The sequence below is a fragment of the Pogoniulus pusillus genome, chromosome 13 (assembly GCF_015220805.1).
Source record: "Pogoniulus pusillus isolate bPogPus1 chromosome 13, bPogPus1.pri, whole genome shotgun sequence".
NCBI classification, from domain to species: Eukaryota; Metazoa; Chordata; class Aves; order Piciformes; family Lybiidae; genus Pogoniulus; species Pogoniulus pusillus.
In genome coordinates this window covers 17,550,576-17,578,005 of record NC_087276.1, presented here as the reverse complement: position 1 = coordinate 17,578,005, position 27,430 = coordinate 17,550,576, and the positions used below count along the sequence as shown (strand labels likewise).

The 27,430-nt window shown below is 49.3% G+C and overlaps 1 long non-coding RNA gene across 2 annotated transcripts in view; it reads right to left on the bottom strand.

The window, feature by feature from the left end:
- Window positions 1-7,728: 7,728 nt before the first annotated feature.
- The window catches only part of LOC135180319 (uncharacterized), a 49,070-nt gene continuing 29,368 nt past the window's right edge, over window positions 7,729-27,430 (bottom strand). The window contains exon 3 of one of the 2 annotated variants that reach the window (XR_010304387.1): window positions 7,729-8,253. This is a non-coding gene — a long non-coding RNA (uncharacterized LOC135180319). Of the gene's footprint in view, window positions 8,254-21,695; window positions 22,107-27,430 lie in introns of those variants that run through there. The other variant, XR_010304386.1, reaches the window with a different exon arrangement.

Sequence of the window (27,430 nt, the reverse complement as noted above, 5' to 3'; positions counted from 1 at the left end):
AAACTAGCACACAATCTTAAACCAAGCTAGCTACACACACCTCTTCCAAGTTAGCGTCCAAGTTGCTGTATCACTGCACTAAAAGGGGAGAACAATGACCTAACCATATTGGTGTAAGGACTTGTTACTCTGGGGTGCAACGCTGGCACTTAGAGCAGAGACTCCAGCCCCAAATGCATTTCACACAGCACCTGCAATACATGCAAGGGGGAAGGGAGCATCACAAATTAAAACACATCTCCCACATCAGCACGCCAAAAAAAAAAAGGGATAGGAGCTCTGGAGCTACCTCAGACCTACTAACTGCTGAGCAGGATTGCCATCTACAGGCCTTCGGTATGGTTCTTCCCAGCTAAGGCTGGGAAGCAAACAACAGAGTACTCAGCCTATGTTAATCTGACTTTCATATGCTAATGGAAAGTTCATTAAAAATAAACAAATACTCCAAAACAACAACAAAACCAAGAAACAACCAAATGCTTGGAACTCCTTTCCAAAAATAAAAGACTAATAATAAAATAAAAAATCAAAGGCTACAGACCCTCAACCACTAAATCTTTCATGGCATCACCTAGAGAGGATCATTACCCTTACAGCGCTGTGTTCTGCATGCATATTGTATGGGGAAAACTACTTCAGAGGTTAGCAGTGCCTTCCACTTCAGCTGCAGCTTCGTTTAACCAGCTCCAATGCCCCCAGGCATTTATCAAAACCAGAATAGAAGGGGAAAAGCCCCAAACCAATCTCTCCAAGCCCACCGCTCCTGTTAGGCTCAGACTGGCACACAGCTGGAATGCTTTGCTTGGCGCAGCTGCAGCTCTGCAATGCTCACTTCTCTTGGTGTATGGGGGGGGGTTGACTGTGGTTGGATGCCAGGTGCCCACCAAAGCTGTTCTGTCAGCTGGGGGATGGTGAGACTGAGAGCAGCCCTGCAGAAAAGGATTTGGGGGTGCCAGTGGGGGAGAAGCTGGACAGGAGCCAGCAATGGGCACAGGCAGCACAGAAGCACAATGGCAGCCTGGGCTGCATCCAAAGCAGCGTGGGCAGAGATGGAGAGAGCAGGTCCTGTCCCTAGGATGGAAAACTGTTCTAAGGCTTTCCTGGAGCCTGGGACCTAGTCATAAATGCTATGAGAACAGAACCACAAGTCCAACTGTAACTGGCAGCTCCATGGCCACTGCCCCACGGCCCCAGCTGCCATGTCTGCACAATTTCTTAACATCTCCAGGGATGAAGACTCCACCACTTCCCTGGGCAGCCTGCTCCAGCCCTGACCATGCTTCCCAGTGTCCAAACAAAGAATCAGAGAATCAAACAGGTTGGAAGAGACCAATCCAGTCCAACCTAGAACCCAGCCCTAGCCAGTCAACTAGACCATGGCACTAAGTGCCTCGCCCAGGCTTTTCTTGAACACCTCCAGGGATGGTGGCTCCACTGCCCCCTTGGGCAACCTGTTTCAGTGTTTCACCACCCTCACTGGAAAGAATTTCTTCCTCATCTCTAGTCTAAACCTGCCCTCCTCAAGCTTTAGTCCATTGTGCCTCATTTTGTCACTCCCAGCCCTTGTGAAAAGTCCCTCTTAAGCTCTCCTGTAGCCCCTTCAGGTACTGGAAGGCTGCTCTAAGGTCCCGCCAGAGCCTTCTCTTCTCCAGGCTGAACAGCCCAAATTCTCCCAGCCTATCCCCATAAGGGAGCTTCTCCAACCCTCTGATATCTTCACAGCCTCCTCTGGACACACTCCAGCAGCTGTGCCCCTCTTATGGATGCAGTGCTTTCGGTGGGGTCTCAGCAGAGCAGAGGGGCAGAATCCCTTTCCCGTGCTGCTGCTCTCAGTGCTTTGGATGCAGCCAGCAGAGAGCTGCCTGCTAGGCTGCCAGCACAGGTAATTATGGGAGAGCAATTGACACCCTTTCAGCAGTGGGAACTGGAGTTGGATCTGACAGAAATGCTTTCTTCCAGGAGTAGAAGTTCTCTGACTTTTACACATCCCACGTGTTTTGTGAGAGGTGCTGTGCTGCATCTCACGGCCCACACAGTGGCACATCTAGGTTCAGCTTGGCTTCATAGGACTCAGCTAGGAGCAATAGCAACTCACAGATGCTTCTGTTTCTGATTATCCTGGAAAGTTTGTCTTCTGGATGAATGTTTAGCACATACAATTTGGCTGTTTTGTCTTCTCACATCTTGAGTGCAATCTCAGGGAGCTGTCTACAGTGAGCCCATCCAGGCAACGACAAAGAAAATCCAGATTAGATAGTACTGGGTGAATGAAAAACAGCTGAGGCATCCTTCTGAAGTGATTAACAAAGCAGCAAACTAGGAAGAGATTCCTCAACCAGCATAAAAACACCTTCCATGGCCAGCAAGCAGGGAGAAGGAAGAGGGCATCTCCTCACACTGCCCTCAGCTCCTTCTTCAGACAATGCTTCCCAGTCCTCTTCCTCCAACCCACAGCACCTACAGATACCTACTCACCATCCACACCCACATTATTTATGCAGTGGAAAATTCCAATCCTGGAGATCTTCAAAGCCACTTTAGATGGAGCCTCATCGAGCAGGTGTCCCTGTCCTGGGCAAGCAGGTTGGAATTAGGTGATCAGAGGGCTGGAGCTGCTCTGCTCTGAGGACAGGCTGAGAGAGTTGGGGCTGTGCAGTTTGGAGAGGAGAAGGCTCCAAGGAGACCTTAAGACCTTATTGTGGCGTTACAGTATCTGAAGTGCCCTATAAGTGAGGGACTTTTTAGGGTGTCAGGTAATGATAGGACTGTGGGGAATGGAGCAGAACTATCAGTGGGTAGATTCAGATTGGATGTCAGGAAGTTGTTCTTCAGCATGAGGGTGGTAAGAGCCTGGCACAGGTTGCCCAGGGAGGTGGTGGAAGCTTCATCCCTGGAGGTTTTTAAGGCCAGGCTGGATGTGGGTCTGGGCAACTTGATCTAGTGTGAGGTGTCCCTGCCCATGGCAGTGGGTTGGGACTGGATGATCCTCAAGGTCCCTCCCAGCCCTGACAATTCTGCAGCTGTGTCATGGTGGAGGTCCCTTCCAAAGCAAACCATTCTGTGATTCTAAGTTCTTTTTCTCCATAAAGAATATAAGATCATAAGGCTGTTGACAGAAGACTGCTGATGGTTGATTTACATTTTCTCAGCAAAGGTTGATAATCCCACTTCTCATTCCAGGAACTGAGCAGCACACTTTGAGTTGACTACACATTGAAGACAACGAGAAACTGACTCCAAACAGCAGAAACCCAGTAAGAAGGATCAGGAGCACAGCTAGCAAAGCTTAACAACATCCTGCAGTGGGATCACTTTGGTCCTGAGACTCTTGCAAGCATCTGCAACAGTCTGGCCTTGGCTTAAAAGCACCTATACCATACCACCAGATTTCACACTGTCAAGGCTGAGAAGGTGCCAGAGCCATTGGTAGAACTTGAGGTGCAGAGCATAGAAGTGCAGTTCACTACTAAGTCACAAGTAATGCTGTGATAGTCTCTGGGCTTTGCTTACAAAGTGTTTTATTCCCACACTTCTCTGTTGTCAGGCTCTAGAGCAGGCTGCCCAGAGAGGTTGTGAATGCTTCCTCCCTGGCAATGTTCAAGGCCAGGCTGGATGAGGCCTTGGGCAGCCAAGTCTAGTTGAGAGGTGTCCATGTCCATGGAGGGGAGGTTGGAGTAAATGAGATCTGAGGGCCCTTCCAACTGGAGCCATTCTATAATTCTGAGGCTCCTTCTAGCCCACATCTCTCAAGAGAAAAGTGAAGTTAATCTGTGTGAGATAAGTACAGGAGCAGGAAACTTGCTGCAGTCACCACAGACATCTTCTAGCAGGACTGTGCTGATTAGGAGCTGAAACAATCCCTTTGCTCCTCTCACTTCCAGCCATCAAGGGCTAATCATCAGTTCAAACTCTCTCCCCCATGCCCATCAGGAGGACTCCCTTCCACAAGGAGTGCCCAAACATTACTCATTTTCCAGGCTTCACAGGGCAACTGAAGAATTGATTTGGAATCATCTGCAGGCACAAAATCTAGCATTTTCAAATGTCTAATTAAGCAAGGAATCATTCCCTACCCTTCTCAACTTCTTCTGCGGGCAAGTTTCTTCTAGGTGGTGAATGCAAGCTCTTATGGCTGTCAGCACCCTGCCTACTTAAAAAGTTAATCCATTCCTCTTCAAAGGTTAAGAAAACACCAAGGAAAACAAGATAAAGGCTTAGGTAAAGTGGGAGGTTCCAAATCACTGGAGCTCTGCTTATTACAGAGCTCTGCTGCTTCTGCAGCAGCACAATGCTGAGCATGACTTTCCCTCAGAGAGGTGGCCCTGACCTCCATCCACCTTCTCTAAGGATGAAGGCTCTGCTCTGAGTGGCAGGTGCTTGCCCTGCCAAAGCCCTTCTCCCACCTGCTGCGACAGTGAGGCACTGCCGTGCAGCTGGGACAGCTGGAGAGGACCTTGGGGTGAGGGATGGCTGGGGACACTCGTGGGTGAAGAACAACAAAGTGCTTAATGTAGAATCACCTAGTTAGAGAAGACCTTAAGGTGACTGTGCCAAGTCACTACCTAATGTCTCCCACAACTCTTTGACCACAGCTCTAAGCCCCTCCAGGGGTGGCAATTCCACCACCTCCCTGTTCCAATGCCTGACCACCCTTTAGTAAAGAAGTTTTCTTCCTGGTCTTCAACCTAACCTCCAATGGTGCAACTTGAGGCTGTTTCCTTTTAGCCTGTCCCGTCAAGCAAAGACCTATGAGTGCTAGATCCATGATTTATGACTCACATCCTGCCTATACCAACACCTTTGAACCTGTTCTTTCCTGGTGGGAGACAGATCATCTCTGGGCAGAGATGGTCAAGCAAAGACCTATGAGTGCTAGATCCATGATTTATGACTCACATCCTGCCTATACCAACACCTTTGAACCTGTTCTTTCCTGGTGGGAGACAGATCATCTCTGGGCAGAGATGGTCAAGCAAAGACCTATGAGTGCTAGGTCCATGATTTATGACTCACATCCTGCCTATACCAACACCTTTGAATCTGTTCCTTCCTGGTGGGAGACAGATCATCTCTGGGCAGAGATGGTCAAGCAAAGACCTATGAGTGCTAGGTCCATGATTTATGACACATCCTGCCTATACCAACACCTTTGAATCTGTTCCTTCCTGGTGGGAGACAGATCATCTCTGGGCAGAGATGGTCAAGAAAAGACCTATGAGTGCTAGGTCCATGATTTATGACTCACATCCTGCCTATACCAACACCTTTGAATCTGTTCCTTCCTGGTGGGAGACAGATCATCTCTGGGCAGAGATGGTCAAGAAAAGACCTATGAGTGCTAGGTCCATGATTTATGACTCACATCGTGCCTATACCTTTGAACCTGTTCCTTCCTGGTGGGAGACAGATCATCTCTGGGCAAAGAGATGGTCAAGCAAAGACCTATGAGTGCTAGGTCCATGATTTATGACTGCTTTCCATATTCCTGACTCCACTGAAATTATGTGAGCTAAACATTATTATTTCCTTCCTATCAGGATTGGGCAAGCTTGAGAATGAAGAGCCAAGCTCCAGCCCCTTTGTAGGCAAGCAGCACAGTGGAACCAAGTCCCCAAGTTCATAGCACCAAGGACTTGGCTGAAATGAATTGATCTTTTCTCATGCAGCTGAGATGCATAAATCTGCCAAAGTGCCCAGATCCTGTTCATCCCAGCACACAGGACTTGCCAAATCCTGCTTTGGACTGCACTGTAAGGCAGCTCTGGAGGTACTTCAGGAAGCACCACTTCTCTTCCTGAGAAGAACAGTCAGTGAGGACAGAAGTCCATTTGACCAACCACCTCGCTCTGACCAGAGCACAGTGCAGGGAAGGGGATCTTCCCTCATACCCAAACTGCATCTTTATCCCTTCTCCAGGGTGCTTTTGCCTGGAGAAAAGGAGCCATCATCCCTGTGAGAGGCTGGAGGCCTGGTTCAGGCTGCCCAGAAAGGTTGTGAATCTCTCCTTCGCTGGAGAGATTCCAAAGTCACCTGGACACTGTGATCCTGGGCTAAGATCCTAAGATGGATCCTCCATCTTAGAGGTCTTTTTCCACCAAAACAGTGCACAATTCTGTAACTCCATGTCTGGCTCTCCAGAGGCTCTTTCCAACCCCTACTCCAGCTGTAATTGCAGATGTTCCTACATAAACTGTGAGAGGGCAGGAGAGCCTCCGTGGCTCACAGAGTGATTCAAAGAAGTGTTCTGTCTGCCTCTGAAATGGAGAAAGCAATGGAGTCAGATGGCCAAGCTCCAAAGGCCTCCTCAAACACATGGTTATGGGCAAGGTTTCTGTTTCATGACCAGCCTGGTCTAGTAGGTGCCCCTGATCATGGCAGTGGGATCAGAACTAGGTGACCTGTAAAGTCCCTTCCAACTGAAGCCCTTTTGTGATACAATCCACAGAGTTGTTTCAGTTGGAAAAGACCTCTAAGACCATCAAGTCCAACCACTGACCCAAGGCCACCCTGGCCATCAAACCACCTCCTGAAGTGCCACATCTACACATTTTTCTAGCTCAGAGTGAGCTCTCCTCCAGGATCCATGCACTTTTCCAGCTCTGGATGAAGATTGGCTTTGTTAACTTCATATGAGATGGAGACAGAGAGTGGATGGAGACTGATAGAGCCTCTCACTTACCTACAGCCTTCACCCACCTGCTGCTCATTTGGAAGTGTTCTTGGATAAAATTAATTGCCATAACAATTAACCAGACCCAAGAGTGCTTGTTCTTGTAGTGAGGATGTACATTTAGTGTCTGCTATTAATGAGCTCCTGGAAAATTTCCCATAAGATTCCTTTGGGCAGGGATACAAGATCTGCTCTACCCACACAGCACAAAGGCTCACAGCTGTGCTGACACTCTTAGGGGCACAGCAAGGACACCAAATGATTAAATAAGATTAAAGACAGAGCAAACCACTACAAAACCCACCCCAGACCCAAATGGATTTTCATTCTCCTAACAGAAGCTCAGCGATCTGCCGCCTGTTGGCATTGCTTGAGACCTCTTTGAAGCTTTATGCCCTTTCCTACAGCCTCCCATCCATGCAGCAGCCTGGATTAGGTTTCTCTTCCTGCATCTCTCCACTTATACTCCATTAACAGAGGCAAACTCAATGGAAGGAGGAGAGGGGCAAAGGAGGAGGTCTCCCAGGAGCTTTCTCTTCTGCAGACTGAGCAGCCCCAGTTCTCTCAGCCTGTCCCCACAAGGGAGGTTCTGCAGCCCTCTGATCATCTTCATGGCCCACTCTGGGCCCACTCCAGCAGCTCCATGTCCCTCTTATGCTGGGGGCCCCAGAACTTGAGACAGTGCTGCAGCTGTGGTCTCAGCAGAGCAGAGGGGCAGAATCCCCTCACTGTGCTGCTGCTGTCCTTGCTTTGGACTCATAGAGAGTTTGTCACCAACTGACACTCCCAAGTCTTCCCCTAGACTGCTCTTGAGCCACTCCTCACCCAGTCTGGATTTCTGCTGGAAGAAGCTCTTTACCATGAGGGTGGTGGAACACTGGAACAGGCTTCCCAGAGAGGTGTTGGAGGCACAATCCCTGGACACGCTCAAGGTCAGGCTTGATGGGGCTCTGAGCAACCCACTCTAGCTGGGGATGTCCCTGCTTCCAGCAGGGAGGTTGGACTCCATCCCTTGAAAGATGCCTTCCAACCCAAACCATCCTACAAACCTATGAAATGACTAAGCACAAAGTCAGTGTGGGACATCCCATCAGCCTCACCAGTGCTCACAGTAAAACAAACCCCATTTTGCTGATGGTCAGGAAGAAAGAGTTCACTGGCAGATGGTCATCCTCAGCACTAGGGTTTGTCTCCACACAGAATGAAAAATGCATCCACCTTCTGTTGCACAGAAGAGGAGAGAGGCTCAAACACCTGCTCCAAATTATTCTGATCCTCAGATCATTCTTGCAAGCTGCAGAGCCCTGTGTTTTAAGAAAGTCAGAAGTGCCACTGCCAGCTCAACTACAGTGAGCTGGCTCGGGGCCAGGAAGCAGCAAAAGAGCATTCCACACACAGCCCCTGGCATACAGCTGATAAGAAACCTGAGTGGGCACCAAGTGAAAACCTAACACGGCAGAAATCCTGCCACTTGCTGAAGTACAGACAGAAATTAGCTGTGCAAGTTGGATTTCTTAATGTACTTCCAGGATGTCCTCTCCAGGCTTGGCATCCCTGGAATCCCTTCACAGCAAAATGCATCCCTGGAAACGTCCAAATGAAGAAAAAACATTAGGTAGGTTAGGCTAAAAACGTTCAGCCAGCACCTAGCAAAGACTGATTGGATTTTATTTCACTCTAAAGGATGAGTTGTTGCCATTTCATCACTTCTCCCAAACCCACTCCAGAAATGGATCCAAGCTGATGTCAGCATCCAATAAAGTTGTCAGTGCCTTTTGCTGATTCCTTCCAGAGAACATCTGCCTCCTCCGAGCTCTCGGAAACAAGTGCTGACAAAATGCTGGGGGGCTGCACATCTAAGAGTTAGCCAAACAAAATGCATACCAGTGCCAGCAGCTGGTGACAAGGAGATGTTGTCTCAGCACCTCTGTGCCCTGCAGGTCACATACTGGGAAATGCTTTCTTCTGTTTCAGCACACAACATCACAGCATGGTTTTGGTTGGAGGAGACCTGTAAGATCATCCAGGCCAACCCTTATGGCAGCACTGCCAGGTCACCACTAAACCATGGCCCTCAGCACCACATTTACGTGGCTTTGAAACTCCTCCAGAGATGGGGACTGCCCTGGGCAGCCTGTTCCAGGCCTTGACAACCCATCTGGGGAAGAAAATGGTCCTCCTGGCCAAAACAAGCCTCCACTGGCACAATCTGAGGCCATTTCCTCTTTTCTTAGAATCATAGAATCAATCAGGTTGGAAGAGACCTCCAAGCTCATCCAGTCCAGCCTAGCACCCAGCCCCAGCCAGTCAACTAGACCATGGCACTAAGTGCCTCATCCAGTCCTTTTTTGAACACCTCCAGGGACAGTGACTCCACCACCTCCCTGGGCAGCCCATTCCAATGCCAATAACTCTCTCTGCCAACAACTTCCTCCCAATATCCAGCCTAGACCTCCCCTGGCACAACTTAAGACTGTGTCCCCTTGTTCTGTTGCTGCTTGCCTGGCAGAAGAGACCAACCCCACCTGGCTACAGCCTCCCAAATCCATCCTCCTCCCATTTCAAACCACTGCCTCTCATCCTGTTACCACAGACCCTACTAAAGAGTCCCTCCCCAACCTTCCTATAAGTCCCCTTCAGATGCTGGAATGCAGCTCTGTGGCCTCTCTGAAGCCTTCTCTTCTCCAGATTGAACAACCCCAACTCCCTCTGCCTGTCTCTCTAGCAGAGGTTCTCCAGCTCTCTGATCATCTTTGTGGTCTCCTCTGGATCCTCTCCAGCAGGTCCATGATCTCTTTCCAATCTGTCCACCGTGGGTTCTGTTGGAGGTTTAATTCTCTGACTCCTTCTGTAGCTTTGGTTAAAATGTGATGCTCCCTTTGGAACAAAGGTGGTGGTTTGCAGTGTGTATTGGGATGGGCTCAGTGTCGCCTTTCTGTTTTTAAGACAACCTATAAATCCACCTGGTATCTTCAGAGCAAGAGGGAGAGTTTAAAATACTGATGCCAGTGCTGTAAAAAACTAATCTGAAAGACCTACTTTTTAGTAGAGTTGAAAGCCAGAGATGTTGAAATGACTACAGGTGTAGGCTGGTTGAGTTTTAGTCAAGCAGCTGCAGATCCATGTTGCAGGAGATGGTTTTGTCCTGTTCAAACTGCTGGCCACAACTAGAGCTGGTGAAAAGTGCAACTGGTAAAAAGTTGTCTTTTGGGGCTGGTCAGAAGCCATCCTCCACCCCTTTGTGCCCTCCAGCCTTGGCAGGAGCTCTGCCATCAGCTTCTCCCTGCTTGCAGCAGCCCCTGGTTGTGCAAAGCTGTCCTGAGCTTCAGCAAGTGGCTGAATGGGCAGAGCCTGAGCTGGGCAGTGCCAGCAGAGCTACCTTGGTAACAACCTCCCTGAGCTGTTGCATCATGACCCTGGGCAGCATTTTTGTGTGTACTTGCTTTCCCTTTCCTTTTAGCTGTAGGCTAGTAGCTCACTTAGTCATCCAACACAATAATTACCCCACGTCCATGGGATCCACTCCACATCACACACAGTCAGAGCAGTGACACACTTGCATGTGTATTTGAGCTCAGGTTGGTGTTTGAGACCCTACAAGGCCAAATATCTCAAGTTGGAAAGGATCCACTGAGGTCTTCAAGCCCAAGCTACTCAGGACTACCTAAGACATTTCACTTCAGACTCTGCACATTCATCCATGAAATGTGTCCCTGAGGGTAACCTGTGTGCTCTCCTCCACCTCACCTGGGAACTTGAGTGGTGTGGCCATGCCTCATGCTCTCCCTGGAGCAGGGCATGGCCCCATCTCTTCAAACATCCAGCTGGAAGCAGAATCTTTCAGTTAATCCCTAAGGAAAAGAGGAGTTCCCCTCCCGGCTTGGCCAGGAGTTTCTCTTTCACCTACAAGTGAGTGTTACAGGATACTTTATAGGCTATATTTTTATACTCATTTTATCTCTCCTGCTTTTTAAGCTTTGTTTAATAGCAAACAGCTTGTCTCCTTAACAGGAAAGAGCAAAGTGACAGAAAACAAATGAGTTGCTAAATTTAAACCTGTGTTTAGTTGCCAAGGCAACTGAAGATCTACAATTACATAAAGCAAATAATACCTCCTTGTAAGAGCAGAAGCAAAGCTGATGCTGGAAAGAGTTGATCCTGAAATATAATTACCCTAAACTAATAAACTGATCATTTTAAGGCATTAGCAAAAGTGGCCTACAGTCAGTTGTGAGGGAAAGTCAAACCCTCCCAGGTCAAACTCAAGAGCTGCTTCCAAGAGCAGCAGTGAAATCATAGAATCATAGAATCAACCAGGTTGGAAGAGACCTCCAACATCATCCAGTCCAACCTAGCACCCAGCCCCAGCCAGTCAACCAGACCATGGCACTAAGTACTTCAGCCAGGCTTTGCTTGAACACCTCCAGGGATGGCGACTTCACCTCCCTGGGCAGCCCATTCCAATGCCAATCACTCTCTCTGACAACAACTTCCTCCTAACATCCAGCCTAGACCTTCTCCAGCACAGCTTGAGACTGTGTCCCCTTGTTCTGTTGCTGGTTGCCTGGCAAAAGAGACCAACCCCACCTGGCTACAACCTCCCTTCAGGTAGTTGTAGACAGCAATGATGAAAAGGGACCCCTTTGCCCTTCACAGAATCACAGAACACATCCAGTTGGAAGAGACCTCCAAGCTCATCCAGTCCAACCCTAGACAGCAGTTTAGGGTCAACCCTAAACTATGTCCCTAAGCACAGCTCCACAGGCAGCTTGAACACCGCCAGGGATGGTGACTCCAGCACTGCCCTGGGCAGACCATTCCCATGTCTGAGAAGAAATGTATCCTAGCAGGACTGCCTCCCAAGAAGAACTCACTAACTGTCCTGAACAGTCCAAAGTCTGCCTCCAGAAGTCCATGGTAGAGACTTTAGTGACCCACTCCATCCTTCACCAAGAACTGAAAATCTCATTGCTTCATGATCACTGAGTCCAAGACAGCCTCAGACCCCTTTGCCTCGGGGATGACTCCACCTGTGTTTCTCTCTCTCACACTCCCTGATACTCCTCAACCTTTCCCATTTCTCTTCCAGCTCTGCTACCCAGCTGTGCAGATCACTAACCTGCTGACACCACACACAGGACTCCTCTCTGCTGTCTTCCAGTGCCAGGCTCATACACTGCATCCAGACACCCAAACAGCTCCATATTTGTGGGAGAACCCCATCCGGGTCCCCACATTCCACCCAGCAATGGCTCTTAGCTGGTGTGGTCACCATGCTGGGTCGTCTTCTGGGTGAAGACCAGTTACAATCCACTGAGCTGCATAGGCAATAACCTACTGCTGCTGTCTTGGGAGCTTCTCATCAGCTGTAGCTGTTCAAGCCTCATTTACATGCCCTCGGGGGTGCTGGTTCTGCCCACACCACTTGAGCAGCCCACCCACAGCTGCCAGCCCTTAGCACAGGTGTGCTGCTTTCTCAGCTCCCAGAAACTCCTTCTTGGTCTGCTTTGTTGCAACTCCCTCTCCCAGTGTGGATTTACCACCCTGGTTGCCTTTCTCTAGACACAGTCCAGCACCTCAGTGTCCTTCTTGGAGTGAAGGGCCCAAAACTGATGCCAGGATTCAAGGTGATTGTGCATAGATGGGCACAGCAGGAGGGATGAAAGAGCTGGAAGTAGTTTGTGAGAGACATAACAGCCATGCCTGAGATGGGCAAAACCAGCAAGCATGATGCCCTGGTAGCAACAGAAGTCCCAAAACAGCCAAGCAATCAGAAGACACACAAAAAGGGAACATCTACTTGTTTGTTTCAGTAAATTCCTTTTGCCCCACATATGCAGATCCAAGGAGACCTTGGAAATCAGGCAACAGATAGGACAGCATTGAAAGTTCAATGTTGCTGAGCAAAGCACCCACTGAAGGATGCTCTACACCACCTGTGCACACAAAAGGGAGCAAATCACCTCCCTGAGCCCTGCAGCTCACCAATCCATGTGGAACTGCCTTTGTAAAAACAGCTATAGAAGAACTGGGAATAAAGAGCACAGCAAAGTGCTCTGATGGCCAAGAAGGCCAACGCCATCCTGGGCTGTGGTTAACACAGCCAGAGAGGTTCCATCCAGTTCTGGGCTCCCCAGTTCAAGAGAGACAGGGATCTGCTGGAGAGAGTCCAAAGGAGGGCTGCAAGGATGCTGCAGGGACTGCAGCGCTGCCTGATGAGGAGAGGCTGAGAGCCCTGGGGCTGCTTAGTCCACAGAGGAGAAGGCTGAGAGAGGATCTGAGCAATGTCTGTCAATAGCTGAGGGCTGGGGGTCAGAGAGGAAGGCACAGGGACAGCCTCTGCTCACTTGTGCCCCGGCACAGGACAAGGGCAAGGGATGGAAACTGCAGCACAGGAAGTTGCACCTCTACATGAGGAAGAACTTCTTGACTGTAAGGGTCCCAGAGCCCTGGCACAGGCTGCCCAGAGAGGCTGTGGAGTCTCCTGCTCTGGAGCCTTTCCAGACCTGTCTGGCTGTGTTCCTGTGTGAACTGTGCTGGATCCTGTGGTCCTGCTCTGGCAGAGGTTGGACGGGAAGATGCTCAGAGGTCCCTTCCCACCCCTATCATCCTGTGCTCCTGTGACCTGGATCTTTCAGTAGCTTATACCAAAGACGACCAACGCCAAAAATGCTCTCCATCAAAATGTATACACAAGGAAAACTTGCCCTGGCCTGGGGCTTCCTCCCCTTCATGACACAAATTGCTGTCTAAGGGGTTGTTACTTAAGAAAACAAAAGCCCTCTTGTACCCTTTCTGATCTCTCCCTTTCCTGGGTAACTTCTAACTACTGGGCTGCAGCAGCCCCCCCCCCCACACTGAAGCAAAGACAGACTCTATGTAACCACAGACACACCCCCAGACACCAAAAGAATAATCCCATTTCTCCATTGCTTTCATCAAGGACATCTCCACATCTGCAAATCCTTAATTGTCTTCCCTTGCATCAGTGTAGAGGTTGTTGTAAAGACCTAATCAATGAACTAAGCCCTCCAAAGATCTACTGTGAATGCCTTGTGGCAGCAGGATAAGATCTCTCTGCTGCCCATTGTACCCCATGTTGTTTCCCAAAGGATGATCTGAAGGTCAAGGGCAGTGGTGAGGATGCACCCTGAATACCAGGTTTGGGCTCCTCACTCCAGGCACCCCCAAATGAAAACAGCAAGAGACAAATGCAGTCAGAAATTTGTTACTGGCTTGCCAGTCCCATACATCCTGCAGCTGAAGACTGCTGCCTCCAAGGGCTGTTGAGTTCTTGAGTGAAGCTGACATGCTGGAAGGGGTTCAGAGAAAAACAACAAACCTGGCAAAGGGTCTGGAGAACAGGGCTGGTGAGGAGCAGCTGAGGGAGCTGGGGGTGTTCAGCCTGGAGAAGAGGCTGAGGGGACACCTTCTGACTCTCCCTGAAAGGAGGCTGGAGTCAGCTAGGGGGTCTTCTCTTCTCCCGAGGAACAAGTGACAGGGCAAGAGGGAATGTCCTTAAGCTGATCTTTGAGGACATTTAGGTTAGACATGAGGAACAGGTTTTTTTCCCAAAAGGGTTGTCAAGACCTGGCCCAGGCTGCCCAGAGCAGTGGTGGAGTCCCCATCCCTGGAAGGCTTTCAAAGCCCTGGAGATGTGGTGCTGTGGGAGACACTTTAGTGGTCACCTGGCAGTGACAGGTTAACATTTAGGCTTGATAATCTTGAAAATCTCTTCCAACCAAAACCATTCTGTGATTTTAAGACTTTCCAAATACTCTCAAGCTCTCTTCTTCTGTGGCTTGCTGTTGCTGAGGCAGATGAATATGCACAACACTTGGAGAAAGCAGTTTTCAGCTACAAGGTGTATGGGAGTGGCATACCAGTAACAGATCTCTAACTGGGTTTGTCTCTTGCTGCTTGAATTTCAGGGTGCTTGGGTACCCAAGCATGTGAGAGTAAGTCTGAGAGCCACTGAAGCAGCAGGAGCAGTCACCAGGATGACAAAGAGGCACAGCAAGCTGCCCTGCACATCTAAATCCCCTGCATCAACAACCATGCTTGGAAAGAGCAGACAGGGAAGCACTCCTCTCCAGATGTGTCCAAGAACTGTTTGGTATTTCTTTGTCAGGAGTCATAATCCTGCAGTGTGACTGACTGGCCCCATGGTGTCTCAGAAAGCCATCTGCTGGGTGTCCTTTTCATTTTGAGGTACAGCCACAGGATATCTAAAGTCATCCTCAGTGAACCAGACAGCGCACTCGAGATGAACCTTACCTCTTCCACCCCCCTGTCCTGTGTGCCCCCATAAACAGAAAAGTTCACAGTAAGTCATCTGCTGGGAAATGAAAAAGAAAGGTATGGCAAATAGTTCTGCACTGCAGGTGCCAACGAAGCATTCACTCCACATTCAGCCCCTCCACAGGCTCTTCCTCAGCAGCCTGCGTGGTCCCTGCGAGAGGCAGACAGTTTGGAGCGCCTAAGTGACAGGCTTCAAAACGCAGCCGTGCTCCCTCTGCACGCTGGTGTCAAGACCTCTGCAGACACCAGCAAGCTGTGAAAATGCCACAGTGGTTGCCTAGACATGCCTGTAAATCATGGGGGGGTGTGGGCTGAGTTGCAGGGAGCTCTAAGCAACTTAACGTCAGAAGGACAGAGCTGGAAGGACTCCCAGGCTGCCGATACCAACACCAGCTCTGCCCATACTGGCATAGTGTTGACCATACACACATGGAAGACACTGAGGTGCTGGAATGCATTCAAAAAGGGCAACAAAGCTGGTGAAGAGTCTGGAGAACAGGGTTGCTGAGGAGCAGCTGAGGTTGTGAGATTGTGAAGAATTGGGATCGTTCAGCCTGGAGAAAAGGAGGTTGAGGGCAGACCTTTTGGCTCTCTAAAACTGTCTGAAAGGGGTTTGGAGCCAGGTGGGGATTTGTCTCTTCTCCCAGGGAGAAAGTGACAGGACAAGAGGCAATGGTCTCAAGTGGCACCAGGGGAGGTTCAGTTTGGACATGAAGAACAATTTCTTCCCCAAAAGGGCTGTCAAGGCCTGGCCCAGGCTGCCCAGGGCAGTGGAGGAGTTCTCATCCCTGGAGAGGTTCCAAAGCTGTTTAGGTGTGATTATGAGGGCCACGGTTCAGTGGTGACCTGGCAGTGCTGAGTTCAGGTTGGACTTGATGACCTTAAAGTACTTTTCCAACCCAAACAATTCCATCAGGCCTGTCCCTCATAAACCTAGTTATGTTTCTTGCTCACTATTCCCAGTTCTCCTGCACCTGGAAACTTTCCATTGATTTGCAGCAGAGATTTATTCATGTCTAGTTTATATCCCCTTGTCCAGCTGACAAATGTGTCCTCTGAGGAGTTCCCCTTGCTTCTTTAGGTACTTATACAGAGCAATCACATCCCCTCTCAGTCTTCATTTTACTCAACTTCACCACAAGAGCTGCTCCGGGCTCCGGTGGGACTGTCTGTGCTGTCCCCCATCAGCCAGGCAGCCTTTCCAAACATCTGTTCCAGCCCCAGCTGGGTTTTCCCCGAGCACAGGGAAGCACAACCCCAGCCAGATTTCAGCTGAGAGCTCGACAGCACCTTTCACAACACGTCACATCACATTAACAGGTCACAGCATCCTGCGATCAACTCAGCGCCCCAAAGGTCCTTCTCTTCCTGTTGTGGCTCAATGATATTCATCCCATTAGTTCTCAGGACACGACCCTCAACTTGCACTGCTCCATTCTATCCCAATTCTCCTATTCTAGTCTTTGAGGTCATCTAATTCAGCCTGATTAATCCTCTCCTCCTCAGTGCTGACACCGTCCCCCAGCTTCATGTCACCAGCAGCTTTCATTAGCACATTCTGACTCTTGTGCCAAAGTCATTAATGAAAGTATTAAACAACACTGGCCCAGAGCTAGTGGCTGAGGAGCTCCACTGACAGTTCCCCTCCAGCCTGAGACTTGTCTTTCAACACAACCTATTGTTCTCACATCGTGGGTGGCATCTCTTTTCCCATTAACTCCAAATATGCCCTGCTCAACTGATAATTGGTTTCCTGGAAACCTTGCCCCATGATTTTGTCTTTGGAGACTACATTGAATCTGCCTTTCTATGGAGGCAAGGAGGATACATGTTGCCCAGAGCTGTGGGAAACCATCACTGGGGTATTGGCACACAGGTGGAGTAGCAGTCAGAGCTGCCTTGACCATCTTTTGTGTGAGTTAGGACCATCATGTGAGCCCTGCATTCTGCTTTGCACCATCTGGAGGGCTGAAATGCATGGAGTAGTCTACCTATACCTGTCTAGAGGGGCAAAAAAGCTGGGAAAGGGTCTGGAGAACAGGGTCAGTGAGGAGCAGCTGAGGGAGCTGGGGGTGTTGAGTATAGAGAGGAAGAGGCTGAGAGGAGACCTCATTGCTCTCTACAGCTCCCTGAAAGGAGGCTGAAACAAGGTAGGGGTTGGTCTCTTCTTCCAAGTACCAGGTGAAGAATGAGAGGAAGTGGCCTGAAATTGTGCCAGGGGAGGGTTAGGCTGGACATTAGGAACAATTTCTTTGCTGCAAGAGTGGTCAGCCACTGGAACAGGCTGGAGGTGGCAGAGTTCCCATCCCTGGAGGTGTTCAAGAAACCTGTGGCCGTGGCACTTGGGGACAGGGTTTAGTGGCCATGGCGGGGTTGAGTTGGTGCTTGGACTGAATGAGCTTGGAGGGCTTTTCCAAATGAAACAGTTCTACAATTCCATGATTCCTGGGTGGCTTAGCACCAAGGGTGGTCTGCCATCTCCCATGCTCTTTGATAAAGGAACACAGACCTCATCTGGTGTTTAACAAAACAATCCCAACTCAAAACCAAAACAAAGCCAGTAACACCACCAAAGAAACCAAACAAACACACAAAGAACCCTACAGAACAAAACTAAAGCCCCCACATCTCTCTTCACCTAGCAGCAGTTTGCACTACTCAAATATCATGAGTATGATGTAATTCCTGGAAGAGACTCCTAAGCACAACTCTATTCCTACAAGGGTATTTCCTCCTTTGCTCTTGCAGAAGTGGGACCTACTTCAATGAGCTTACACCAGGGATTCATCTGACCCACTCTTTGGTATCCTCAAAGCAAACCCATCTTTGATAGATCTGAAGCTGTGAATACCTGCTCAAATAATTAAAACACTCAGCAGGAAGCCTATTCAAAAGGTCATATTTTAGCAAAGATGAATCCAATTTTAGCTCATAGCCATAAAACTGGAGACAAAACAGCAGCAAGTAGTGGACTACCCAAAGCATCTCTGATTGGAGCTTCAGAAGTTTGTATTCATTGATAGAAGGGTTTAGAAGGAAAACACTCAAACACTCCTGCACCTCAAACTCATCTCTCATGTAACATAAATATTGCACTGCAGGTCCCTCAGTGTCAGGTAAAGAAAAGCATTTTGCTTATCTGTTTGTAACCAAATTCATTGGAATGAGAATGAGGTTATGGTGCAGCATGCTGAAGCTCTACACATTCCCAGGTGCAGGCAGAGGGTGATGAGACCATAGAATGGCTCAGGTTGGAAGGGATCTCAGAGCTCATCCGCTCCAGCCTCCCCACCATGCTCAGGGGCACCTCTCATAGAGTCATAGAATCAACCAGCTTGGAAGAGACCTCCAAGATCATCCAGTCCAACCTATCACCCAGCCCTATCCAGTCAACTAGACCATGGCACTAAGTGCCTCATCCAGGCTTTTCTTGAACACCTCCAGGGACAGTGACTCCACCACCTCCCTGGGCAGCCCATTCCAATGCCAATCACTCTCTCTGTGCAGAACTTCCTTTTAACACCCAGCCTAGACCTCCTCCAGCACAACTTGAGACTATGTCTCCTTGTTCTGTTGCCAGAGACAACAGACCTCTCAACTAGACTTAGCTGCTCAAGGCCTCATTTGACCTGGCCTGCAACACCCCCAGGGAGTAGCCATCCACAGTCTTTCTGAGCAGGCTATTCCAGGATCTCAGCACCCTCTGCAGCCTTCCTGCAGGATCCCTTCAGGCGCTGGCAGGCAGCTCTGAAGTCGCCCTGAAGTCTTCTCTGCAGGCTGCACACCCCCAGCTCCCTCAGCCTGTGCTCACAGCAGAGCTGCTCCAGCCCTGGGATCATCTCTGTGGCCTCCTCTGGACTCTCTCCAGCAGCTCTGAGTCCTTCTGCTGGGGACAGCAAAGCTGGAAGCAGGGTTGGAGGAGAGGTCTGAGCAGAGCAGAATCTCCTCTCTCATCCTTCCTCTATTATATTCAATTCTTTAAAACTTTGGGGGGGAGGAACCAAAAACAAACACAAAGAGACCAAAACAACAAACAAGCAGAAGTCCTTCTAATCATGCAAGTGAGGTCTCAGATCTGGAATTCTCGATCCTCTGTCACTGCACTAAAAGTCCAGTTGCAAAACACTGGGCAGTTGTCCGTGTCTGATTTGAACAGAGGTAGATTTACACCCCCATGTCTTTACCTTCTTCTAACTGGCATCTCACACTGGCTTCTGGTTGCAAAGAGTCTGAAGATGTGAAACAAAAATCAATTTTTTCCTTTATCAGACCCATTTCATTCAAACTCAGAGAATGGGGAAATTACAGAGTCTCAAAGAGATAGGAGCTTTTCTTTTTCGTTGTTTCTGAAAGTGAGATCTCAGGAGATGAGGTTTTGATTTCCCACCTGACTCTAGGAAAGGAGGAGAGAGAGAAAGAAAAAATATTTTGCATCTAAATTTAACTCTGCTCTTCAGAAAGGTTACTTATTTCATGCAGGGAAGAAAAAAGCTGCCCTGAAAATGAAGAGATATTAGCAGAAAGTGAACTGGATGTTAATGCACTTGTCTCCAAGATCAAAACCAGCTGCTCAGGAGTGGCTAAGCCAAGACAAGGCACTATTGTTTCCTTAGCACTCTACTTCAGAGAATCCTTGAGAGACCCTCAAGACTGAGTTCACCCATTTGCTGGGGCTAACCCATGGCCCTCAGCACCACATCTCTGCCTTTTTCAAACACTTCCCTGGGCAGCCTGTGCCAGTGTTTGAGAACCCTTTCAGGGAAAAGATTTCTTCTAATGTTCAACCTGACCCTTCCCAGTGCCACAGGAGGACACTTCCTCTTATCTATTATCTCAGTTCTAATTTACATTGCCAGAGACTCAAACATATATGATAGAACCAATAACAATTTTTTTTAGAGTGCCCTTTCCTCTTCCCCCTTTCTTTCCCAAAAGGAAGAAATTAGAAATTTCCAAAATAAAGAAATTAGAAGTTCTTCACAGAGAGAGTGATTGGATTTGGAATGGGCTGCCCAGGGAGGTGCTGGAGGCACCGTCCCTGGAGGTGTTCAAGCAAAGTCTGGATGAGGCACTTAGTGCCATGGTCTAGTTGACTGGCTAGGGCTGGGGGATAGGTTGGACTGGATGAGCTTGGAGGTCTCTTCCAACCTGGTTGATGCTATGATTCTAGATGTAGAGAGAGGAAAAGGCAAGCACACCCAAATAATCTCACTCTGGTTTGGAAGTTACAAAGAAGAGAAGTTTAACAATAAATTAAACAGGTATCTGAAGTAGGGAAGCTACAAAGGTACAGGGAAGGGGAAACAAATAGACAGTGTGTAAATACACCCAGATTTTTGATGGTAAGGGGTTTGTCTGCCTCGTGGGTGATGGCCACATGGTAAGAACCAGGAGCAGGATGGTGATGCCAGTAAGCAGGGAGTGCAGAGAGAGAGACAACACAAAGTCCCCCCTGCTTTTATGGCTCTTTAGACAGGAAGGGGGAGTGGGCTAACCATCACCTGGTAGTGTTCAGACCCAGCCCTGGGGAGGAGTCAAGAACACCTAGGGTCAGGTTCAAGGTTACTCCCCCTGGAGAGTTAACCCTGTATGCCTATCACTTGTTGCTTGGGAGACAAGACATAGCCCAACCTGGCTCCAGTCTCCTTTCAGGGAGCTGTTGAGAGCCAGAAGGTCTCCTCTCAGTCTCCTTCTCTTTTTCTCATTGAAGCAATATAGTGCAAGACCTCATCCCAGATTGTCAAAGCACCTCCACTACTGCCTCCTCCATTTAGTAGACAATGCACATCTGTGTATGCTGGCTGAGATACAAAAAAGAGGGAGCTAGGTCTTACTTCTGTTGGTCTTGACGTTGTGACTGGCAACCAGGATTTGATCTGGAGTCCATGGATTGTTCATCAAACAATTGCAGAGCTCAAGCCATAGCCTCACAGAAATTAAATCAACATACAGGTGATGACACTGTGTAAAACTACAACCTAGGAGAAGTGGTTCTGCTGCTCTGTTCAGATGAGACCTCACCTGGAGTACTGGACACAGCTTTGGAGCCCTCAGCACAACAAAGACATGGAACTGCTGGAGGAGGTACAAAGGAGGCCACAATGATGATGTGAGGGATGAAACCTCTCTGCTGTGAGGCCAGGCTGAGAGCACTGGGCTTGTTCATCATGGAGAGAAGAAGGCTGTAGGGGAACCTTCTGGTGGCCTTTCAGTAATTAAAAGATGGCCTATCAGAGATTCACAGACTGGACTGGCTTAGAAGGAGCATTTCAAGGTCACTTAGTGCCAACCCCCTTGCAGTCAGCAGGAACACCTCCCATCAGCCCAGGTGGCTCAAGACCTCATCCAACCTGGCCTTGAACATCACCAGAGAGGGGACATCCACAACCTTCCTGGGCAACCTGTGCCAGCGTCTCCCTGGCCTCACTAGGAAGAACTTCTTCCTTATCTGCAGTCTTAATCTGCTTTTCTCAAGCTTCAATGCATTCCCCTTGTCCTATCACATCAAACCCTTGCCAAATGTCCCTCCACAGCTTTCTTCTAGGCTGCCTTTAGGTACTGGAAGGCCACTAGAAGGTTTCCCTGATGTACATAATAACAGTAAAATAAAAATCTAAGTATTGATTCTGCTTGCACTCAGCTGGCACTTTAAAAGGAGAAGAAGAAATCTTCTCTTCTAAGTGACTGAGGTGAGCTCCAGGCACGGTGGCCCAGCTGCCTTTATTGTCCATATGAAATCAAATATCTGTGTGATTCCCTCATTAGGTGCTAACTCTATCAGATACTTGACCCCTTGGGTCAGAGTTTTCTTGATATTTGGGGTTGTGTTATCAACCTTTCATTCTGGGAAAGGTATCAAATGGTTCTCTTAGCTCCCCTCTTCATTTCCATGGCTTGCTGATGCCCTGAGCATCATTCTGCAAGGCCTTACTGCAAATTTCTCATCAACTGAACCTGCAAGTTCAGTTCTTTACCTCCAAATACACAACCCTCAACATTTGAACTGTTTGTCCTTGCTAATCCAGAGGTGATGAATTCCACAGTTCTCTGGCAATCAGATGCTCACTGAAGGGAGAACTCACTGCTCTCTACAACCCCCTCAAGTTGCAGCCAGATGGGAGTTGGTCTTTTCTCCCTAGTAACAAATGACAGGATGAGTGGAAATGGCCTCAAGTTGCATCAGTGGAGGTTTAAATAGGGTAAGAGAAGAAAATCCTTGCCTGAAAAGGTTCTCAGAGATTGTAAAAGGTGGTTGTATTCCCCCCATCCCTGAGGTGTTCCCAAGAGGCAGAGATGTGACCACAGGTCAGCACCAGCCTTGGCAGGGTTACGGAATGGTTGGACACGATGATCTGAGAGGTCTCTTCCAACCAAACCAAGTCTATGATCTAAGCCCTCACCTGACACCAAGCCAACAAAGACTCCTAAAGCTGTGTAATTATTAGCCTAGCCACAGCTACAAGAGACACAAAACAAGAGTGGGGTGGTTCATTTGAGGAGGGCTTTGGAGTCATTTTGATTGAAAGCTGCCCACAAACAGTGCAGCAGGACCTCGAGGCAGTCAGGTACCAAGGCACACAGCAACAACAACCTCCTGCAGCCTTTGCTTACACTGTGGGGAAGCTTTTTCTGTGCATCACCTGTGGGAAAGCTGCTCTGAAGGCCCCAGGAAGGACGTGTGCTGCAGGTTATGCAAATCAGCCAGGAAACGCCGGGGGAGTCATGGCTGTGTCACTGTCTTGATGGATAGAAATGTGTTCAGGGCTGACAGGCAATCTGAACATTCCCATTACAGCTCATTGCCTCTGCTGAGAGTTTTTGTTCTGACCCAATGAGAAGGATCTTGAAGATCCTGATCAAACAGCAGAAATGGGCTGCCATCTTCTGACACTTCACAGATAATGTTCTGTAATTCTGGTGAGGGAATTGTCCCCATCCTGCTGTAGAGCAGCCCCTCCTTCACCAGGGAGCCAAACATCAGCCAGGACATGGCGCGGCATCGGTAATGGTCTAAGCAAATTACAGCATAAAGCACTTCAGTGCCCAACCGAATCACTCTTCCAGGTGAAGAGAGCCACTCCAAACAAAGTAAAGCACCTAAGGGCTGAGACATTGACATTTTGAGGGTGCAAGGAGATTAGGGTTTGTGGCATTTCCACAGAGTCAGAGGTTGGAAGGGATGTCCATCCAGTCCAACCCCCTGTCAGAGCAGGGGCACCCAGGAGCACATCCAGAGGTGTTTGGAAAGTCTCCAGAGAAGACTCCACAACCTCTCTGGGCAGCCTGCTCCAGGCTCCAGCACTCTCACACTGACAAAGTTTCTCCTCCTGTTCCCCTGGCACCTCCTCTGCTCCAGCTTGCCCACAGAGCCCCTTGTGCTGCCCTTGGCCACCCCTGAGCAGAGCCTGGCTGTGTCCTCCTGACACTGCCCTGCACATCTTTAGCAGAGCACTGAGGGCAGCCCTCAGGCTCCTCTGCTGCCAGCCCCAGCTGCCTCAGCCTGGCCTCACAGGAGATGTTCACTGCCTGCAGCAGCCTGGGGGCTCTGGTATGGGCTCTCTCCAGCAGTTCACTGGGGTCCTTCTTGAGCTGAGGGGCCCAGAACTGGACACAGTATTCCAGAATTGGCCTCAGCAGGGCAGAGCAGAGGGGGAGGAGAACCTCTCTCAACCTACTCACCGCAGCCCAACACAGGGCAGCTGAAAGCATTGAGTCCATATATACGAGTCCATATATCCACTCTATGCTGTATGTTTTCACTCACTGCAGGTCTGGCATGCAGAGGTATTAGGCTATTTTATTTTCTTGTGAAAAATAGATTTTTTTTTTAATATATCTTGGATACAACTTGCCTTGAGATGAAGCAGGCAGATCCAACATGCTTTAAACCATCTCAACCCCAGGTATTAGAGAGCATTACCTCATATCTGGTGGTATACATGGACAAATAAGAGATCAGCCAGACACCTTTGTGGAGTATTAACCATCTTCAGGGAGGTGGGAAGTGAAGGTTTACATAATTAACCCCTATGAAGTAAATGAAGGAGAGAAACAACAACCCATAACAGTTCAAGCCCAGAAAAGTGGAATGATGTATTGGGAGTTAATCAACTCACAATGGCAGTGGCAAAGAGAAGAGTGCAGAGGAGGTCTTGACTCACACCAGATGCTCATGAAAGATGTTTAAAGGTATTTCAGATCTTTTAGAAGCTGTTGCCAGACTTTACCACAAAGAACAATCAAACAAACAAAAAACACACCAAAAAAAAAAAACAAACAAGCTGACGGCACAGCTCCTGCCAAGGGCTGGGGGGCATAAAGGCTCTGCCTGACACTTGTTCCTCTGCACACCAAGGGCACTGCCACAGCTGTGCCACACCTTGGGGGGCAGGAAGGCAGAGAGTTAGCAGCTGTGGGGAGGAGCAGATAGCACAGGTGAGCCTCAACTGCCCAGCAAGGGATTGCAGCCCGTGGATGGCATCTTCAGGAGCAAGCTGAGGCATGCCCAGGGTCAAGCCTCTTCTCTACTAACCATTGGCACAGGATTGCAGAATGTTAAAGGGTGGAAGGGACCTCCAATGATCATCCAGTCCAATCCCCACGCTGAGCAGCATCACCCAGGGTAGTCTGCACAGGAATGCATCCAGGCAGGTCTGGGAAGTCTCCAGGGAAGGAGACTCCACAACCTCTCTGGGCAGCCTGCTCCAGGGCCCTGTCACCCTCACCGTAAAGAAGTTTCTCCTCATGTCGAGGTGAAACCTTCTGTGTCTCAGTTTGTATCCACTGCTCCTTTTCGGTGGTGCACAGCAATAAGACAAGAGCTTGGCCTCCTCCACTTGAGCCCCACTCTTCAGGTGTTTGTACACATTGATCAGATCCCCTTTCAGCCTTCTTCTTTCCAGATAAAACAGCCCCAGGGCTCTCAGTCTCTCTCCACAGGAGAGATGCTCAAGTCCCCAAATCATCCTCATGGCTCTCCACTGAGCTCTCCAGAAGGTGCCTGTCTCTCTTGAACTGGGGAGCCCCAAACTGGACACAATATTGCAGGTGTGGTACCACCAGGGCAGAGTAGGGAGGGGGAAGAACCTCCCTAGCCCTGCTGGTCACACTTTCCTTGCTGCATCCCAGGATACCAATGGTTCTCTTTGCCACAAGGGCACATTGCTGTCCAACGGACTCTGTTCCCTCTGACTTCCATCCCCATCCCTTTGTTCCTGAATCCAGCTCCAGAATCCAGCTCTTGAGTCCAGTTCTCATCTGCTGCTGAGTGCCCAGTGCCTGCCCCCAGCATCAGTGGTGCCAGTGATGCCATCCTTGCCCTCAGGGCCTGGGCTGAAATCCTAGGGAATACCTATTGCCCTGCAACTTGCCAGAATCAGTGATTTTCCCCTAACTTTCATAATTCCACCTTCCACTGCTGCAAACCCCTCCTCTGCCCTCGCTGCAGCACTCAGCTCTGCACTGCAGATCCCTGCTTGATATTCTGCCCCATTTCCCTGCAGGGACTTCCCACCAAACCTGGGGAACCCTTTGCATGCAAAGTAAGTGCTGGTGAGCTCCAGTGTTGATCTCAGCAGGCTTTCACCCTCCATATTTCATACCATCCTACAGAACTGTTTGTAGTAAAAATGGGGAGAGAAAACCCACACCTTTGTCTGTCTTGCAGTAGGAACCTCTTGGGAATTTATCCTCATCTAAGCTGAAATCTTTAGTCTTGATGGGGTTTTGGGGGTTTATTTATTCTCAAAAAGCACTCATGGAGCTTTCAGAGATCCTTGTGTTGATGGGGACAGGCTATGGCAGTTGGGGCTGTTCAGCCTGGAGGAATAAAAGGCTCTGGGAAGACCTTATAACAACTTTCTAGTATCTGAAGGGTGCCTATGAGAAAGCCAGGAAGGGACTTCATACAAGAGCATGTAGTGATAGGATGAGAGGGAATGGATTGAAACTTGAGGAGTACAGATTTGAACTGGAGCTAATAAAGAAATTCTTTGCTGTGAGAGTAGGGAGACACTGGCACAGGTTGCCCAGGGAAGTTGTGGATGTCCCCTCCCTGGAGATGGCCAGGTTAGGCGAGGTCTTGAGCTATCTGAGCTAGTGGGAGGTGTCCCTGCCCATGGTAGAGGGGTTGGAAATGGATGATCTTGAAAGTTCCTTCCAGCCCAGACTATTCTATGTTCTCAGAGTTCAGCATGGCCTGCATCAAGAGAAGCTGCATCAAGAGCAGTGTGGGCAGCAGGGCAAGGGAGGGTATTCTGCCCCTTTACTCTGCTCTCATCAGACCCTACCTGGAGTACTGTGTGCAGTTCTGGAGCCCCCAGCACAAGGAGGACATGGAACTGTTGGAGCCAGTCCAGAGGAGGTCACAAAGATGCTCAGAAGGCTGGAGCAGCTCTGCTATAAGGACAGGCTACAAGAGTTGGGGCTCTTCAGTCTGGAGAAGAGAAGGCTTTGAGGAGACCTTAGAGTGGCCTTCCAGTATGACACCCTCCAAAGCTCTCCAGCCTCATCACTCCTCTCTGGACATGCTCCAGAGCTGCCCTGACATGTGGAGTTAAAGCTGCTACACCCACAGAAATATGCTCCTGGCAGCAGACCTCCCTGTGGAAGGGGTCTGGCCGGCATATGGGGCCCTCTGTTCCCTGCAGAAGGGAATCACCAATAACAATTACCCTCCTGCTGGTTTAGTCTACTGAGGACATAAAACTTGAGCCGATTCAACAAGGCTTGGAGTTATTCAGAAATCCATGGAGTGGGTGGGGTTGGAGGGGACTTTCAAGATCATCCAGTTCCAAGCCCCTGCCATGGGCAGGAACACCTCCCACTAGCTCAGATTGCTCAAAGCCTCATCCAGCCTGGTCTTGAACACCTTCAGAGGGGGAACATCTCTGGGCAACCTTTCCAATGTCTCCCCACACTCACTCTAAAGAATTTCTTGCTTATCTCTAGTCTCAATTTGCCCTTCTCAAGCTTCAATCCATTCCCTCTTGTCCTGTCACTCCCAGTCCTTGTCAAAGTCTCTCTCCAGCTCTCCTGTAGCCTACTTCAGGTACTGGAAGGCTGCTCTAAGGTCTCCCTAGAGCCTTCTCTTTCTCCAGGTTGAACATTCCCAACCTTCCCAGTCCTTGTCAAAAGTCCTCTCCAGCTTTCCTGTAGCCCACTTCAGGTACTGGAAGGCTGCTCTAAGGTCTCCCCAGAGCCTTATCTTCTCCAGTCTGAACATCCCCAACTTTCCCAGCCTGTCCCCATAGAGAGCTTCTCCAGCCTTCTGAACATCTTCATTATAATCATAGAATCAACCATGTTGGAAGAGACCTCCAAGTTCATCCAGTCCAACCTAGCACCCAGCCCTAGCCAGTCAGCTAGACCATGGCACTAAGTGCCTCAGCCAGGCTTTGCTTCAGCACCTCTAGGGATGGTGACTCCAGCACCTCCCTGGGCAGCCCATTCCAATGCCAA